The sequence below is a fragment of the Hypanus sabinus genome, chromosome 3, assembly GCF_030144855.1.
Source record: "Hypanus sabinus isolate sHypSab1 chromosome 3, sHypSab1.hap1, whole genome shotgun sequence".
NCBI classification, from domain to species: Eukaryota; Metazoa; Chordata; class Chondrichthyes; order Myliobatiformes; family Dasyatidae; genus Hypanus; species Hypanus sabinus.
In genome coordinates, this window is record NC_082708.1 from 77415004 (window position 1) to 77432158 (window position 17155).

A 17155-nucleotide genomic window follows, 5' to 3' on the forward strand; every position below is an offset into this window, starting at 1 on the left:
AGATGAGGAGAGATTGAGTCACCTGGGACTGTACTCGCTGGAATTCTGAAGAATGAGAGGAGATCTTATAGAAACATATAAAATTATGAAAGGGATAGATAAGATAGAAGCAGGAGAGTTGTTTACATTAGTAGGTGAGACTAGAACTAGGGGTCATAGTCTTGAGATTTGGGGGAGTAGGTTTAGGATGGAGATGATGAGGAACTACTATTCCCAGAGTGGTGAACCTGTGGAATTCTCTGCCCAATGAAGCAATGAATATATTTACCTCAGTAAATATATGCAAGACATGGTTGGTAGATTTTTGCATTAAAGGTTATAAAGAAAAGGCAGGTAGTTGGAGGTGAGTCCATGGCCAGATCAGCCATGACCTTATTGAATGGCAGAACAGGCTCGATGGGCCAGATGGCCCACTCCTGCTCCTATTTCTTATGTTCTTATCCGAGAGACTTGAGGGAATACTGTGCACTCTTGGCTCATCCCTAGTTCATTGGACATAGCACTCCACCTGAGGGCTACACCATCCACTGCATAGACCAGACAGTGACATCAGGAAAAGGCAGAGGTAGCATTTCTTTTTTCTTGATTAACTTCACCTGAAACTGGATGAATTGAGGACTGTGATTAACAGGCACTTGTCTCCACCAGTTTAGAGTAAAGAAGCCTCTGTAAACTTGACTTTGAGATTCAAATATGGAAGTTTTCAGACTTACTGAACTGGAAGCAGAACTTCTCTCACTGCAGCCTCTCTGTGGTCTCTGCTGCCTCCGACTCTTCAGCCAGATTTAACCTATCACCTTCTAGCTTGTCCTGCTTCCATTATTCTTATTCTGGCATTTCCCCCCTTCCTTACAATGTTCAAAGTACTTTTATTATCAAAATATGTATACTTTATACAACCTTGAGATTTGTCTTCTTCCAGACAGCCACATACAAAGAAACCCAATAGAACCCATTAAAAAAAACCCATACAACAAAGGTGTTAAACACTCAATGTGGGAAAAAAGAACAAATAGTGCAAATGATGAGAAGTAAAGAAAAAACACTCAGAAAATGAACTACGAAGTCCACAGCCATGAAGCCAGATCATCCCTGCAGCCGGGCCAGGAACCTGCTGATCGCAGGTCACAGCTGCAGAATCAATTCTGAGCAGAGATGAATGAATTTCATGGAGCAGCAAGCTGATCACTGACCCATCCCAATAGCCCGAACTTTTCAATCTGGTCCAGTGCTTGGGTAGGCCAAACATGAGCTCATTCCTTGCTTTTGGGCCCAGGCCCTGGCCCTGCTGTTTCGATCCAGCCCCAAGTAGGCTCCAGCGATGGCCAAACATGACTTATTCCTCACTCTCAGGCCTGCGCCCTGTCACCTTGACCTGGACTCTATCACCACACTGCCATGACCTTATTACACTTTTGAGACTCCAGTTCACTGAATCCCCTGGAGCACTACAAAAATGTCAGCTTGTATAGGTGGTTCAAAGATTAGTTACAGGCTATTGATTGCAGAGATCATTGTCCAAAAAAAGTGTAATTAATAGAGTAGCTAGCAGTTTTGTTTGCTGCCAGTAAAACATTGCTATGTCTCACCAGTGCCACATAGTTTTGATGAAGAGCCTTGGTCCAAAACATCAACTGTTCATTAATTTCCATCGATGCTGCCTGACTTGCTGAGTTCCTCTAGCATTTTGTGTGTGTTGCTCTGGATTTCCAGCCTCTGCAGAATCTTTTGTGTTTAAGCTCAGATTCCTGTTTTGTTATTGAGAAATACAACAGCGGTTAGAGACCAGAGATGGGCTTGTTCACCTTTCAGTTGGATTTGCAAGCGTCAGTTCAGAAGAGGCTATTGCCAAGCATACAAACCTTGTTTTGTTGATCTGGTTTTGTCTAAGAGACAAGACCCATCTACTGTGGTTCTTTTTAGGAAACGTCACAATATTCACCCACCTCTGATGCCTTGTGAGGCAGTGAGAATGATATTTGGGTCCAGCTGCCTCTTCAAAAAATGGGTGAGTTTTGCCCATCTAGTTGGTTAACTTGTTCATTGTCCTTAACTAGTCTAATTTTAACTCTTGCTGAGAATAAAATCCTATCAGATTAAAAATAACTCTGACCAGACCTTCTTTTAGCAGACTCTCAGTGATACTGAGCAGCCGGTGAAACTTGGGGAAAGTTTCCTTTACTACTTTGTCATCAGGGACACCAGGATCAAGAGGCAGGATACTGTCACATAGGTTTCCCCGTTCCTTTTTAGCCAAACTAGATGTAATGAAAATTATTTTAAAATTCATTTTCTGTTCTTTCCCGATTCAGCAATAGGTATGTATGAATATATTTGAAAGTTGAAACTGTATGTGTGTTAAACAGTATTGGTTATATAAAACATGCAATACAGACAAGAAAACAAATGGCTGATGAAGCAAGTATTTATCATACACTAAACAAACTGATCTGCAGAATGCCAACAGACTTTCATGGAGCCTTTTCTCTCTCCCTCTGCTGACATTCTTTTACCCTCTTGACAGACTTGTCCCTATCTTCTCTAATTAGGGCATTAACGCAAATCTTGAGAGAGGATTTTTCCCCTCTTCCCCTGTCTCCTTCTCTCTGTCTTTGCACAAAGGAATTGCCTCCTTTTATACCCTTCAAAACCCCTTACACTATGCTTTCTCATGCATTGCCATGTATTTGGTTGCTGCACTTGCACAATGATCTCACCTTCCCCAGACAAACATGTTTTTCACCATTTTCTACAATTATGGTTGAGAACTTGTCTTCCCTCAACTTTCTCAAAACATTGTTGTGGACTTCTCTTTTACTTTCTCAAAGCAATCCATTTATTTAAGCATGCACAAGGAAGTATACAATTTAACTCTTTCCTCACACAGGAGTTTTATAAAAATATAACATTACATCTTTAATTCAATGGCAGAATTAATTAAATGCCATTAACTGTACACTTTCCCTTTACATTAGAGATCCCAAAGTGCAACACCTCACACTTGCCTTGGTTGAACAGTAAATTATCTGACTATAATTGCAGAGAATTTGCAGTATATTGTAACCTTTGTAACTTTTATACCATCCACATCACCAATCTTTGTATCATCTACAAACTAACTAACCATCCATTCAATTTTCATCCAAGTCATGGTGCTCTAAATCTCCTTTCTATTTACTTACCTAAATGCCTTTTAAATGTTATATTTGTACTTATCTCTACATGGCTTCTGGTAGCCCGCTCCATATCCCCACCACACTCAGCGGTGTGAATAACTTTAAATGACTCATTTCACTGCTTGTTATTTATCTTCACTGCAGAACTGAACTGGGTAGGACAGTGACCAGGATGTGATAGTTACTGTGAGCACAGTTGCTGAATTTAGAGATGGGTAATTGGTTATGGTAAAACAAAGATCTGGCACCGGAAATTGCAACAGCTCAGATATTCTTGAGTCAGTAAGTAGTGTTGACCAAGTTCTTGAAGTGGTACAGTTTCATTTCACCTGGATTAAGTTTTGCAAAGTCATGGATATCATCATAAATCACAGCATTACGTTTAATCAATTCTGATCATTCAATTAAGTTACAAAACATTGATAACCGGAGCAACACACACAGAATGCTAGAGGAAGTCATCAGGCCAGGGAGCATCTTTGGAGGAACACACACAAAATGCTGGTGGAACGCAGCAGGCAGCATCTGTAGGAAGAAGTACGGTGAACGTTTCAGTCCATGACCCTTCGTCAGGACTAACTGAAAGGAAAGATAGTAAGAGATTTGAAAATGGGAGGGGGTGGGGGAGATCCAAAATGATAGGAGAAAACAAGAGGGGGAGGGATGAAGCTAAGAGCTCAAAAGGTGATTGGCAAAAGGGATACACAGCTGGAGAAGGAAAGGATCATGGGATGGGAGGCCTAGGGAGAAAGAAAGGGGGCGGGGAGCACCAGAGGGAGATGGAGAGCAGGCAAGGAGTGATTGTGAGAGGGACAGAGAGAGAAAAATGAAGGGGGGGAAAAATAAATAAATACGTAAGGTTTGGGGTAAGAAGGGGAAGGGGGTATTAATGGAAGTTAGAGAAATCAATATTCATGCCATCAGGTTAGAAGCTACCCAGACGGAATATAATGTGTTGTTCCTCCAACTTGAGTGCGGCTTCATCTTGACAGTAAAGGAGGCCATGTATAGACATATCAGAATGGGAATGGGACGTGGAATTAAAATGTGTGGCCATTGGGAGATGTTGCTTTCTCTTGTGGAAAATTTACGCTCTGATCTCACTAAACCATTTAACTTTATGGGTCGTCAGTATAATTAAGGCTGCAGGTCACATCGGTTGCTGACAAACATTTTAATAACCTAAGCACCGACTTGTATCTTAACCTGATCATTAGGATGCAACGTGACAGTAGAAACATAGAACCATAGAAAACCTACAGCACAATACAGGCCATTTGGCCCACAAAGTTGTGCCTAACATGTCCCTACCTTAAAAATTACTAGGGTTACCTATAGCCCTCTATTTTACTAAGCTCCATGTACCTATCCAGAAATCTCTTAAAAGACCCTATCGTATCCGGCTCCACCACCATTGCCGGCAGCCCATTCCACGCACTCACCATTCTGAGTAAAAAACTTACCCCTGACATCTCCTCTGTACCGACTGCCCAGCACCTTAAACCTGTGTCCTGTTGTGGCAACCATTCCAGCCTTGGGAAAAAGCCTCTGACTATCCACACGAACAATGCCTGTCATCATCTTATACACCTCTATCAGGACACCTCTTATCCTCCTTCACTCCGAGGAGAAAAGGCCGGGTTCACTCGACCTATTCTCATAAGGCATGCTCCCCAATCCAAGCAACATCCTTGTAAATCTCCTCTGCACCCTTTCTATGGCTTCCACATCCTTCCTGTAGTGAGGCGACCAGAACTGAGCACAGTACTCCAAGTGGGGTCTGACCAGTGTCCTATATAGCTGCAACGTTACCTCTAGGCTCCTAAATTCAATTCCACAATTGATGAAGGCCAATATACTGAATACCTTCTTAACCACAGAGTCAACCTGCGCAGCAGCTTTGAGTGTCCTATGGACTCAGACCCCAAGATCCCTCTGATCCTCCACACTGCCAAGAGTCTTACCATTAATACTATATTCTGCCATCATATTTGACCTACCAAAATGAACCACCTCACACTTAACTGGGTTGAACTCCAACTGCTACTTCTCAGTCCAGTTTTGCATCCTATCAATGTCCTGCTGTAACCTCTGACAGCCCTCCACACTATCCACAACACCCCCAACCTTTGTGTCATCAGCAAACTTACTAACCCATCCCTCCACTTCCTCATCCAGGTCGTTTAAAAAAATCATGAAGAGTGAGGGTCCCAGAACAGATCCCTGAGGCACTCCACTGGTCACCGACCTCCATGCAAAATATGACCCATCTACAACCACTCTTTGCCTTCTGTGGGTAAACCAGTTCTGGATCCACAAAGCAATATCCCCTTAGATCCCATGCCTCCATACTTTATCAGTAAGCCTTGCATGGGGTACCTTATCAAATGCCTTGCTGAAATCCATATACACTACATCTACTGCTCTTCTTTCATCAATGTGTTTAGTCTCATCCTCAAAAAATTCAATCAGGCTCATGACCTGCCCTTGACAAAGCCATGCTAACTACTCCTAATCATATTATGCCTCTCCAAATGTATATAAATCCTGCCTCTCAGTATCTTCTCCATCAACTTACCAACCACTGAAGTAAGATTCACTGGTCTATAATTTCCTGGGCTATCTTTATTCCCTTTCTTGAATAAGGGAACAACATTCACAACCGTCCAATCCTGCAGAACCTCTCCCGTCCCCATTGATGATGCAAAGATCATCACCAGAGGCTCAGCAATCTCCTCCCTCACCTCCCACAGTAACCTGGGGTACATTTCATTTGGTCCCGGTGACTAATCCAACTTGATCCAATTCCAGCACATCCTCTTTCTTAATATCTTCATGCTCAAGCTTTTCAGTCTGCTGCAAGTCATCACTACAATCACTAAGATCCTTTTCCATAGTGAATACTGAAGTAAAGTATTCATTAAGTACCTCTGCTGTTTCCTCCGGTTCCATACACACTTTCCCACTGTCATTCTTCATAGGTCCTAGTCTTTCATGTCTTATCCTCTTGCTCTTCACATAGTTGTAGAATACCTTGGGGTTTTCCTTAATTCTGCCCATCAAGGCCTTCTGATGGCCCCTTCTGGCTCTCCTAATTTCCTTCTTAAGCTCCTTCCTCATAGCTTTATAATCTTATAGATCGCTAACATTACTTAGCTCTCTGAACCTTTTGTAAGCTTTTCTTCTTGACTAGATTTATTACAGCCATTGTACACCATGGTTCCTGTAACCTACCATAATTTCCCTGTCTCGTTGGAACATACCTGTACAGAACTCTACACAAATAATCCTGAATATTTGCCACATTTCTTCCGTACTTTTCCTTGAGAACATCTGTTTCCAGTTTAAGCCTCCAATGTTATGCCTGATAACTTTGTAATTCCCTTTACTCTGAATAAACACTTTTCTAGCTTGTCTGCTCCTATCTTTCTCCAATGCGATTGTAAAGGAGATAGAACTGTGATCACTATCTCCAAAATGCTCTCCCGCTGAGAGATCTGACAGCTGACCAGGTTCATTTCCCAATACCAAATCAACTACAGCCTTTCCTCTTGTAGCTTATCTGCATAATGTGTCAAGAAATCTTCCTGAACATACCTATCGAACTCCACCCCATCTAAACCCCTCACTCTAGGGAGATGCCAATCGATATTTTGTAAATTAAAATCTCCCATCACGATAACTCTGTTATTATTACACCTTTCCAGGATCTGTTTCCCTATCTGCTCTTCGATATCCCTGTTACTATTAGGCGGCCTATAAAAAACACCCAGTAAAGTTATTGACCCCTTCCTGTTCCTAATCTCCACCCACAGACACTCCGTAGACAATCCCTCCATGGTGTCCACCTTTTCTGCAGCCATGACACTATCTCTGATCAATAGTGCCGCGCCCCCACCTCTTTTGCCTCCCTCCCTGTCCTTTCTGAAACATCCAAAAGCCAGGACTTGAAGTAACCATTCCTGTCCCTGAGCCATCCAAGTCTTTGTAAAGGCCACCACATCATATCTCCAAGAACTGATCCACGCTCTAAGCTCATCCACTTTGTTCACAACACTCCTTGCATTAAAATAGGCACATCTCAAGCCTTCGGTCTGAGCGCGTCCCTTCTCTATCACCTGCCTACCTTCCCTCTCGCACTGTCTACAAGGTTTCTCTATTTGTGAGCTAACCTCCTCATCCCCAGACTCTTCAGTTTGGTTCTCACCCCACAAAAATTCTAGTTTAATCTCTTCCCAGTAGCCTTAGAAAACCTCCCTGCCAGGTTATTCGTCCCTGGGATTCAGGTGCAATCCGTCCTTTTTGTACAGGTCACACCTGCCTCAAAACAGGTCCCAACGATCCAGAAATCTGAATCCCTGCCCCCTGCTCCAATACCTCAGCCACGCATTTATCCTACACCTCCTCCTATTCCTATTCTCACTGCCGTGTGGCACTGGCAGTAGTCCCGAGGTTGCTACTTTTGTGGTCCTGCTTCTCAACTTCCTCCCTAACTCCCTGTTGTAAAATAGGAACATCCCTCCTGAGATGAAGTGTGTAAAAAGGGCCTGAAGGATCATTGGGGACCCGAGTCACCCCAACAACAATCTGTTCCAGCTGCTGCCATCCGGGAAGTGGTACCGCAGCATAAAATCCAGGACCAACAGGTTCCAGGACAGCTTCTTCCACTAGTCATCAGACAGATTAATTCATGCTGATACACTTGTATTTCTATGCTATATTGACTGTCCGGTTGTACATACTATTTATTATAAATTACTATAATTTGCACATTGCACATTTAGATGGAGACGTACTGTAAAGATTTTTACTCCTCATGTATATGAAGGATGTAAGTAATAAAGTCAATTCAATTCAATTAAGCAGTGTGCCTTGCTCCAATTCAATAGATTTATGGATATTTTGTTTCTTACATAGAGATGTGTGGCATGTGCAAACCTCAGTATGAATACAGGACAGAAAGTGGATGCATGCAGTATACGGAATAGGTAGATGATCATGTAGCACAGTTAGAGATTGGCAGGTTTGACTTCATGGGCATCACTGAGTCATGGTTGAAAGAAGATCATAGTTGGGAGCTTAACACCCAAGGATACACATTGTATCGAAAGGACAGGCAGAGAGGGCTAGTGGCTCTGTTGGTAAAAAATGAGATCGAATCCTTAGAATGAGGTGATATTGGAAAGGAAGATGTAGAATTTTTGTGGGTAGAACTAAGAAACTACAAGGGTAAAAAGACCCTGATGGGGTTATATATAGGCCTCCAAACAGTAGACAGGATGTGGGATAGAAATTACAAAGGGAGATAGAGAAGGCATGTAAAAAGGGGAATGTTACAATAGTCATGGGTAATTTTAATATGCAGGTAGATTAGGAAAATTAGGTTGGTGTTGGATCCCAAGCAAGAAATTACATAGAATGCCTACAAGGTGGCTTTAGAGCCTCTTGTGGTTGAGCTTCTGGAAAAGCAATTCTGGATTGGCTGATTGAGTCTTCTAAAGGTTCCTTTACCTTAAGCTCCCTAATGAACTAGATTTGATTAGGGAGTTTTAGGATAAGGTACCCTTATGAAACAGTGATCATAATATGATGGAATTCACCCTGCAGTTTGAGAGGGAGAAGCTAAAGTCAGATATATCAGTATTACAGTGGAGTAAAGGGAATTACAGAAATATAAGGAGCTGGTCAAACTTGATTGGAAAGGGAAAGTAGCAGGGATGATGGCAGAACAGCAAAGGATGGAAGTTCTGGGGTCAATTTGGAAGGTGTGGGTTAGAAACATCTCAAATAAGTATTGTAAAGGAAGGATGAAGTAACCGTGGCTGACAAGGGAAATCAAAGACAGCATAAAAACAAAAGAGAAGGCATATAACAAAAATAAGTGTCAAGTTGAAGGATTGGGAAGCTTTTAAAAACCAACAGAAGGCAAGTAAAAAAGCCATAAGGAGAGATGACATGAAATAAGGTAAGCCAGCCAATAATATAAAAGGATACCAAAGGATTTTTTCCAGATACATAAAGAGTAAAAGAGTGGATATCAGACTACTGGAAAGTGATGCTGGAGAAGTAATAATGAGGGACAAAGAAATGGAAAGTGAACTTAATAAGTATTATGTGTCAGGCTTCATAATGGAAGACACTAGCAGTCTGCCAGAATTTCGGAGTCAGAATCAGGTTTATTATCACTGGCACGTGAAGTGAAATTTGTTAACTTAGTAGCAGCAGTTCAATGCAATACAGAATACAGCGGAAAATAAATAAGTAAGTAATTCTTATTCAGTATACTTTATGCAGTATACATATATTGAATAGATTAAATCATGCAAAATACCAGAAATACTATATTTTAAAAGAAGTGAGGGTTCAATGTCCATTTAGGAATCAGTTGGCAGAGAGGAAGAAGCTGAGTGTGCGCCTTCAGGCTTCTGTATCTCCTACCTGATGGTAACAGTGAGAAAAGGGCACGCCCTGGGTGCTGGGGGTCGTTAATAATGGACACTGCCTTTCTGAGACATCACACCTTGAAGATGTCCTGAGTACTTTGTAGGCTAGTACCCAAGATGGAGCTGACTGAATTTACAACCCTCTGTAGCTTCTTTCTGTCCTGTGCAGTAGCCCTCCTACCCCCTCCCCCACATACCAGACAGTGATGCAGCCTGTCAGAATGCTCTCCACTGTACAACTATAGAGGTTTTTGACATATTTGTATTTGTATTTGTTGACATATCAAATCTCTTCAAACTCCTAAAGTATAGCTGCTGTCTTGCCTTCTTTATAACTGCGTCATTCTGTTAGGACCAGGTTAGATCCTCAGAGATCTTGACACCCAGGAACTTGAAACTGCTCACTCTCTCCACTTCTGATCCCTCTGTGAGGATTGGTATGTGTTCCTTCGTCCTTTGTTACAGCAGTATCATTATGCTAGTTGGCATATTTCACTCCTGTATGCCCTCTTCACCAGCTGAGATTCCATCAATACTGTTGTATTGTCAGCATATTTATAGATGGTATTTGAGCTATGCTTAGCCACACAGTCACATGTATACAGAGAGTAGAGTAGTGTGCTAAGCACACACCCCTGAGGTGCGCCAGTGTTAATCATCAGAGAGGAGGAGATGTTATCATCAATCCGCACTGATTGTGGTCTTTCAATTAGGAAGTCAAGGATACAATTGCAGAGGGAGGTCCAGAGGCCCAGGTTCTGCAACTTCTCAGTCAGGATTGTGGGAATGATGGTGTTAAATGCTGAGCTATAGCCGATGAACTGCATCCTGACATAGATATTTGTACTGTCCAGATGGTCTAAAGCCGTGTGTGAAGAGCCATTGAGATTTCATCTGCCATTGACCTATTGTGATGATAAGCAAATTGCAATGGGTCCAGGTCCTTGCTGAGGCAGGAGTTCAGTGTAGTCATGCCTAACCCCTCAAAGCATTTCATCACTGCCGATGTGAGTGCTACTGGGTGATAGTCATTAAGGCAGCTTATGTTATTTTTCTTAGGCGTTTTTATCTCCTGACCAATTCTCATACCATGTTGTGGCTCTGGCTTTTTAGCCAGCTTTTCAGTTTGCCCAAAACGTTGACGGCTCATTTCAACGGATGCTGCCCGACCTGCTGAGTTCATCCAGCTTTTATACGTGTTGATTTGACCACAGCATCTGTAGTGTACTTTGTGTTTACTCTTCAGTCTGCATGACTGGCTTCAGATGTGATGTAGCGTGCTGAACTGTGGCTTCATTGATAATTTTATTGTATTTTGGGATAGCTCCACATTCTCCAAACCCGATGGTCTTCACTCAAACAGTCTGGGCTCACAGATGCTGTCTGAAACCATATTCTATTGCACTCTGCCAAAGCTGCAGTCAAATGAGGAATCACTGGCAACTTGGTATCACAGTCCCACAAATTTCAATCTGTATCAGTTCGTTGGATTGTCTGGTTCTCCTTCGTTACTGCAATTATTTCTGACTGAGACAAAGTTTGTCCTCTGATAGTCAAATCCGAAGTCATGCTCGTAAGTGCAACGTTATGTCTTTTCAAAGGACACTCTTTCCATCCCTTGGTATAACTCATGGTTGCTGTCTATCCCACCAATATATATAGTAAGAAAAACTCAATATTAACAGGGAGAACAGACAATGAACAATTCTCATTGGTACTCAGACTACAATCCAGAAGTTTCTGTCTTGTCATCTGGACAAGCCTAATGGATTTCTCCTCTTATGATATCTTGGTAAATCTTTTCCTTTCCTAATACCATTCATAACAATAGCATATGTATTTCTATATTTGATATATTCTATATTTGATAGATGCTGCCTGGCCTACTGTGTTCCACTAGCATTTTGTGTGTGTTGCTTGAATTTCCAGTATCTGCAGATTTCCTTGTGTTTGCTTTCTCCAGTAATGTCCACATTTTCTGCTGAAGGGACGGTTTCTGGTTTTCTAACTCTGCTGTCTCTAACATTGACCATTGCAAACCTTGATACATAACATGCTTTCACTAATTCCAATAGTCCTCTCTTTTTCCAGTTTTGACTTATGCTTAGTTGTCTCCCAAGAAAATGAATAAATAACTGTCTCGTAGATGAGCACTGTTCAGGCACCATTATTTCAGTTAGATTAAAAATTACCTGCACTTACTGGTACCCTGGTACCAAAGTGACACATTGCCCTGTATCTCCTAACACTGATCCTACTCCTTTGTGTTATGCTGGGTCTGACTACATTTAGACTCTGGTGTGGTTCCAGCTAGTTGAGATTGTAGGGTAGACAATTTTACATTATTCCCATGATAGGGAATTAAACCTGTAACACACGTGTAATTTCTGATATTATTTCCAGTTTAGTTTCAGTTCATAAATTATTTTAAGTCCACATTTTCTATCTGTTTTTGAGCCCATCCAATCTAGGCTCCCAATTGTCTTTGGACAAGCCATCCATCTCTCTTGCCACCTAATTTCATTTCAGGATAGGGGAGACAGGCACCAACCTGTTTTTCCCTTTTCTTTATTTTACTGACAGAACTTCCCTGATTCTCAAATTGGGAGAATGGAAAATTCCTCTTTAGTCAAATCTGTCACCATCTACTTAGAACTGCTGTACCAACCTCAAACCTTCCAAATCCATGCACATCAATTGTTACGTGCCGTTGGTGGTAACATTCCTGTTTCTTCCCCACCAGTTCCATCTGGGTGATATGGTGCCAACTACTTTTATCTGCAGAAATTAGTACCCAATATACTGATGGACTTGCTTTGCGTATAATTTCATTGGGCCTTGCAAACCTTGGATTTAAAGATAAGGTGGATTATTGCATTCTAATCACCACTTTGTCCTGGACTTAATTCTATGGGACTGACTTTTGAGTCAAAGTATGCTTTATTCTGTTGCCTTGTCTTTCCTAATTGATGGTCTGTCATATAATTGGCCTCTTTCACTACCTCTGTCATCTATTATATCCACCCTTCTGACACAATCCCATCTATTTTAGAGTCTAATCATAACAACTCCTCCAATCCTCTCATGTCCTTTACAATCATGAGTTTATAAGAGGTGTAACCCATTGTTGATGCCACTATATTCCTTACTATCATCAGTACATTAGGCAAAACAACTGGCCCTGTTGTTCCATGTTGTTGCATCATTTTTAATGTTCAGTTCATTCCTTCCGCAATTCCACTAGACTGTAGTCTCTAAGGTGTATAACGTGTCTGCTTGATCCCTGTAGGTGTCATCTCAACCCTGTAGTGCCAAGGCCAATTGACCAAAATATTTTAATTTCAACATCCAGCAGTAACTAGATAAATGCTGAAGTGCTGTTTGGACCAGCCCAATATTTTAATTGAACTTCCAGTTGTATTTTATATAACAAAACACTGGTAGCTTCAAAACTATTTTTCCAAAGCATCTCAGACTCAAAATCAATGTGCCAAAAGTCTTGAGCAATATCTTTTATATTCTGTAAAAGGAGGCAATTGTGTTAGTAAAAGCAACTTCTGGGATTGCTCCCCAAATGTCCCAATCTTTCCAAAATGTTAAATTCAAATTCCCAATTTAACTGTCCACTAATGAGCAATTTCCCTGAATTCCCATTTCCCCCCAAAAATGTGTGCATCTCATATTCAGAATACAGATGCACATATCTTATTCCCAAACCAGATCACACCTGACCAGTGTGGAATCTGAGTTTCTTTAAATTCAGTTCCATGGAAAAGAAATAAAGAAACACAAACCAAAAACAGATCAGACAGAAATCCATGTGTGCACTGTTCTTCCTTAAGAACGCAAGACTTAAACAGTTAATTACCTTCATGAAAAGCTTGCACACAGTTTTCAAAGAATGAAGGAAGAAAAAAAAATCTGCTGGGTAGGTTACCCAATACATTAACTCATTGATACAACCCCGTCTCCACCTCTCTCACACTTCCCCTATCTCCCTCCCTCTCCCTCTCCCCCTCTTCCTCTCCCACGGACACACACACACACACACACACACACACACACACACACACACACACACACACACACACACACATTCTCTTTGAAAAGTGGTCAAACTTTACACACTTGAAACATCCAAACCATTTACACTTTAAACCAGCCTTTCTCAAACTTTTTGCTGTGGAGGAACCCTTGAAATAATTTCCAGGTTTTAGGGAATCCCTGCATAAAAATTATTATATCTACGGCTCACTGTACAATAACGTGATCAGTAAGTTATCGATATAATTATCCAAAAATAATTGTCAGAACTCTTTTCAGTAGAGAATGAATTTTAGCCAACCTTTCTTGAAAAAAATACAAGATAATTAAGCTAGCTTACCTTTCTGGAAATTGCTCTTTCTTTCTCTTTCGTAAATTTTATAAACTCATAAGGCAAACATGATAAATTTCTCAATTCTCGGTTGAACTTGAGATAAGCACAGACAGATTCCACCTGTAACTTACATGAGACGATTTCTACCCTTGTTCTTGATGCTTGTTAAACAAGAAAAAACTTGCTCACACAAGTAAGAAGTTGAAAACTGTAGCAAAATGTTCATTGCTTTCCTATGAATGGCAGGATACTCTCACAGAAATCCAGAACTTGTCCAGGGGCAGGTCAGTAAATCTCATCTTGAGTGCATGATCAGACTGCAGTTCTTCCTCTTCTCACAAAGGCAAGTTCTCAGGCTAAGCAAAAGATTCTGGGAAAGGGTCCCTCACCCAGTCATACACTTGTGTTGAAAGGGAGGAAAATACTGTTCAGCTTTGTTCTGCTGTTCTTCTAGGTGGTTTTCAATAAGACTTGAGACCTTCATCACTCTCAAGCCCAAGCAGCAGGGAAAACATTTCAAGATTTCCTTTTGTGGCATAATTTTTCCAAAGATTTAGTTTCCTTTAAAATCCAAGAACCTTGTCACTTGAAGCCAAAACATTTTCTCCAGGGCCTTGCAGAGACTTGTTCAATTGGTTCATATGATGAAAAATGTCTGTTATGTAGGTTAGTTTCTGCAGCTATTCTTCATCTTCAAAGCAGAGAGCAAAATCTGGCCAACTATTTTCTTGAAAGTACTCCTGCACTTCACCTTTCAGCTCAAACACCGTTTTCAGAACATTTCATTTGCAAAGCCACTGGATTTCTGTAAATAGCAGGAGATTGGTGTGCTCTTTGTCCAGGTTTTCACAGTTTTTAAAAGCATTCTCAAAGGTCTTAAAGCTACTAAATAACTTGTCCTGAAGGTTTTTATTGGCTGTGTCTTTATTTTCAAAAGCTTTAATCTGTTGGTTTTGAGATTGCAATAGTCATTTACAATAATCAGTACTTTCATGTGTTATATGATTGTGATTTGTAGTTGTATCCTTCCAACAAATGGAGCCATTGCTACATTTGTAAGTTGTTTTCCACAGACTAGACATGAAGGAACAGGACAACTTGGATCACCAGTCCCTGTAAAACCCATTGATAAGTAGCTGATGACTGGTACTGGCTGATGACTTCAGTTGCACCCACTGCTTTTGTTTTCAGGACCCAGAAGAGTCTGCTGGACTTTTACAGGACAAGATAGGACAAAGTCAGCATTGTTTACTTTAGGGAAAATCTTGGAGACAAACCTGGTGGAATTCTTTGAGGAGATTACAAGTAGGATAGATAAAGGGGATGCAGTGGATGTTGTATATTTGGACTTTTAGATGGCCTTTGACAAGGTGTCACGCATGAGGTTGCTTACTAAGTTAAGAGCCTATGGTATTACAGGGAAGTTACTGGCATGGTTAGACCATTGACTGATTGGTAGGAGGCAGCGAGTGGGAATAAAAGATTCCTTTTCTGGTTGGCTGCCAGTGACTACTGGTGTTCCGCAGGGGTCAGTGTTGGGACCACTTCTCTTTATGCTCTGTATGAATGATTTAGATAATGGAATAGATGGCTTTGTTGTCAAGTTTGCAGGTGATACGAAGATTGGTGGAGGGGCAGGTAGTGTTGAGGAAACAGGTAGGCTGCAAAAGGACTTAGACAGTTTACGAGAATGGGCAAGCAAGTGCCAAATGAAATACAATGTTGGAAAATTTATGGTCATGCACTTTGGTAGAAGAAATAAATGTGTAGAGCATTTTTTAAATGGGGAGAAAATCCAAAAATGTGAGATGCAAAGGGACTTGGGGGTCCTTGTGCAGAACAACATATAGACTAATTTGCAGATAGAATCAGTGGTGAGGAAGGCAAAAGCAATGTTAGCATTCATTTCAAGAGGTCGGGAATACAAGAGCAGAGATGCAATGCTGAGGCTTTATAAGGCACTGGTGAGGCCTCACCTTGAGTATTGTGAACAGTTTTGGGCTCCTCATCTAAGAACAGATGTGTTGGTATTAGAGAGGGTCCAGATGAAAGGGGTATCATATGAGGCAAATTTGATAGCTCTGGATCTGTACTCACTGGAATTTAGAAGAATGAAGGTATCTCATTGAAACCTTTCTAATGTTAAAAGGCCTACATAGAGTAGATGTGAGAAGGATGTTTCCCGGGTGGAGAATCTGGGAGAAAAGAACACAGCCTCGGAAGAGAGAACTGTCCATTTAAAACAGAGATGCAGAGAAATTGCTTTAGCCAGAGGATGGTGTATTTATAGAATTTGTAACCACAGGCAGCTGTGGAGGCCAGGTCATTGGGTATATTTAAAGCAGAGCTTGAAAGGTTCTTGATGGGAGATGGCATCAAAGGTTATGGGAAGAAGGCTGGTGAGTGGGCTTAGGAGGGAAAGAAAAGGATCAGCCATGATTGAGTAGTGGAGTAGACTTAAGGGCCAAATTGCCTAATTTTACTCCTATGTTTTATGATCTTGTAGTCTTAAGTTTAATGGCAAGTACTTCTTATCAGAATTACATATGTTCGTGTACAGTGCTGAATTATGTTTTTGTTGATGAAAATATGTCCTTGGAAGTTTTATCTGCCTGTTGTCTAATTTTTTTGTCTGTTATTCCTCTTCCTCTTTCCGTTTCAGGTAGAAACTCAGATGGAGATGAGAGGGCAAACAGGAGCGAGATTACCAACTAGTGGAGTGGTGTTGCAGCTACAACATAGCACTCAATGTCAGTAAGACAAAAGAGCTGATTGTGGACTTCAGGAAGGATAAGACAAAGGGACACATACCAATCCTCATAGAGCGATCAGAAGTGGAGAGAGTGGGGAGTTTCGAGTTCTAGGTGTTAAGATCTCTGAGGACCTAACCTGATGTCAGCATATCAGAGTAGCTATAAAGAAGGCAAGACAGCTACCATATTTCAAAAGGAGTTTGAAGAGATTTGTTACATCAACAAAACCACTCAAAAGCTTCTATAGATGTACCATGGAGAGCATTCTGACGGGCTGCATCACAATCTGGTATGGGGGGGAGGAGTGGGGGGGGGGGGTACTGCACAGGAATGAAAGAAGCTACAGAGGGTCTTAAATTTAGTTGGCTCCATCTTGGGTACGAGTCTACAAGGTACCCAGGACAT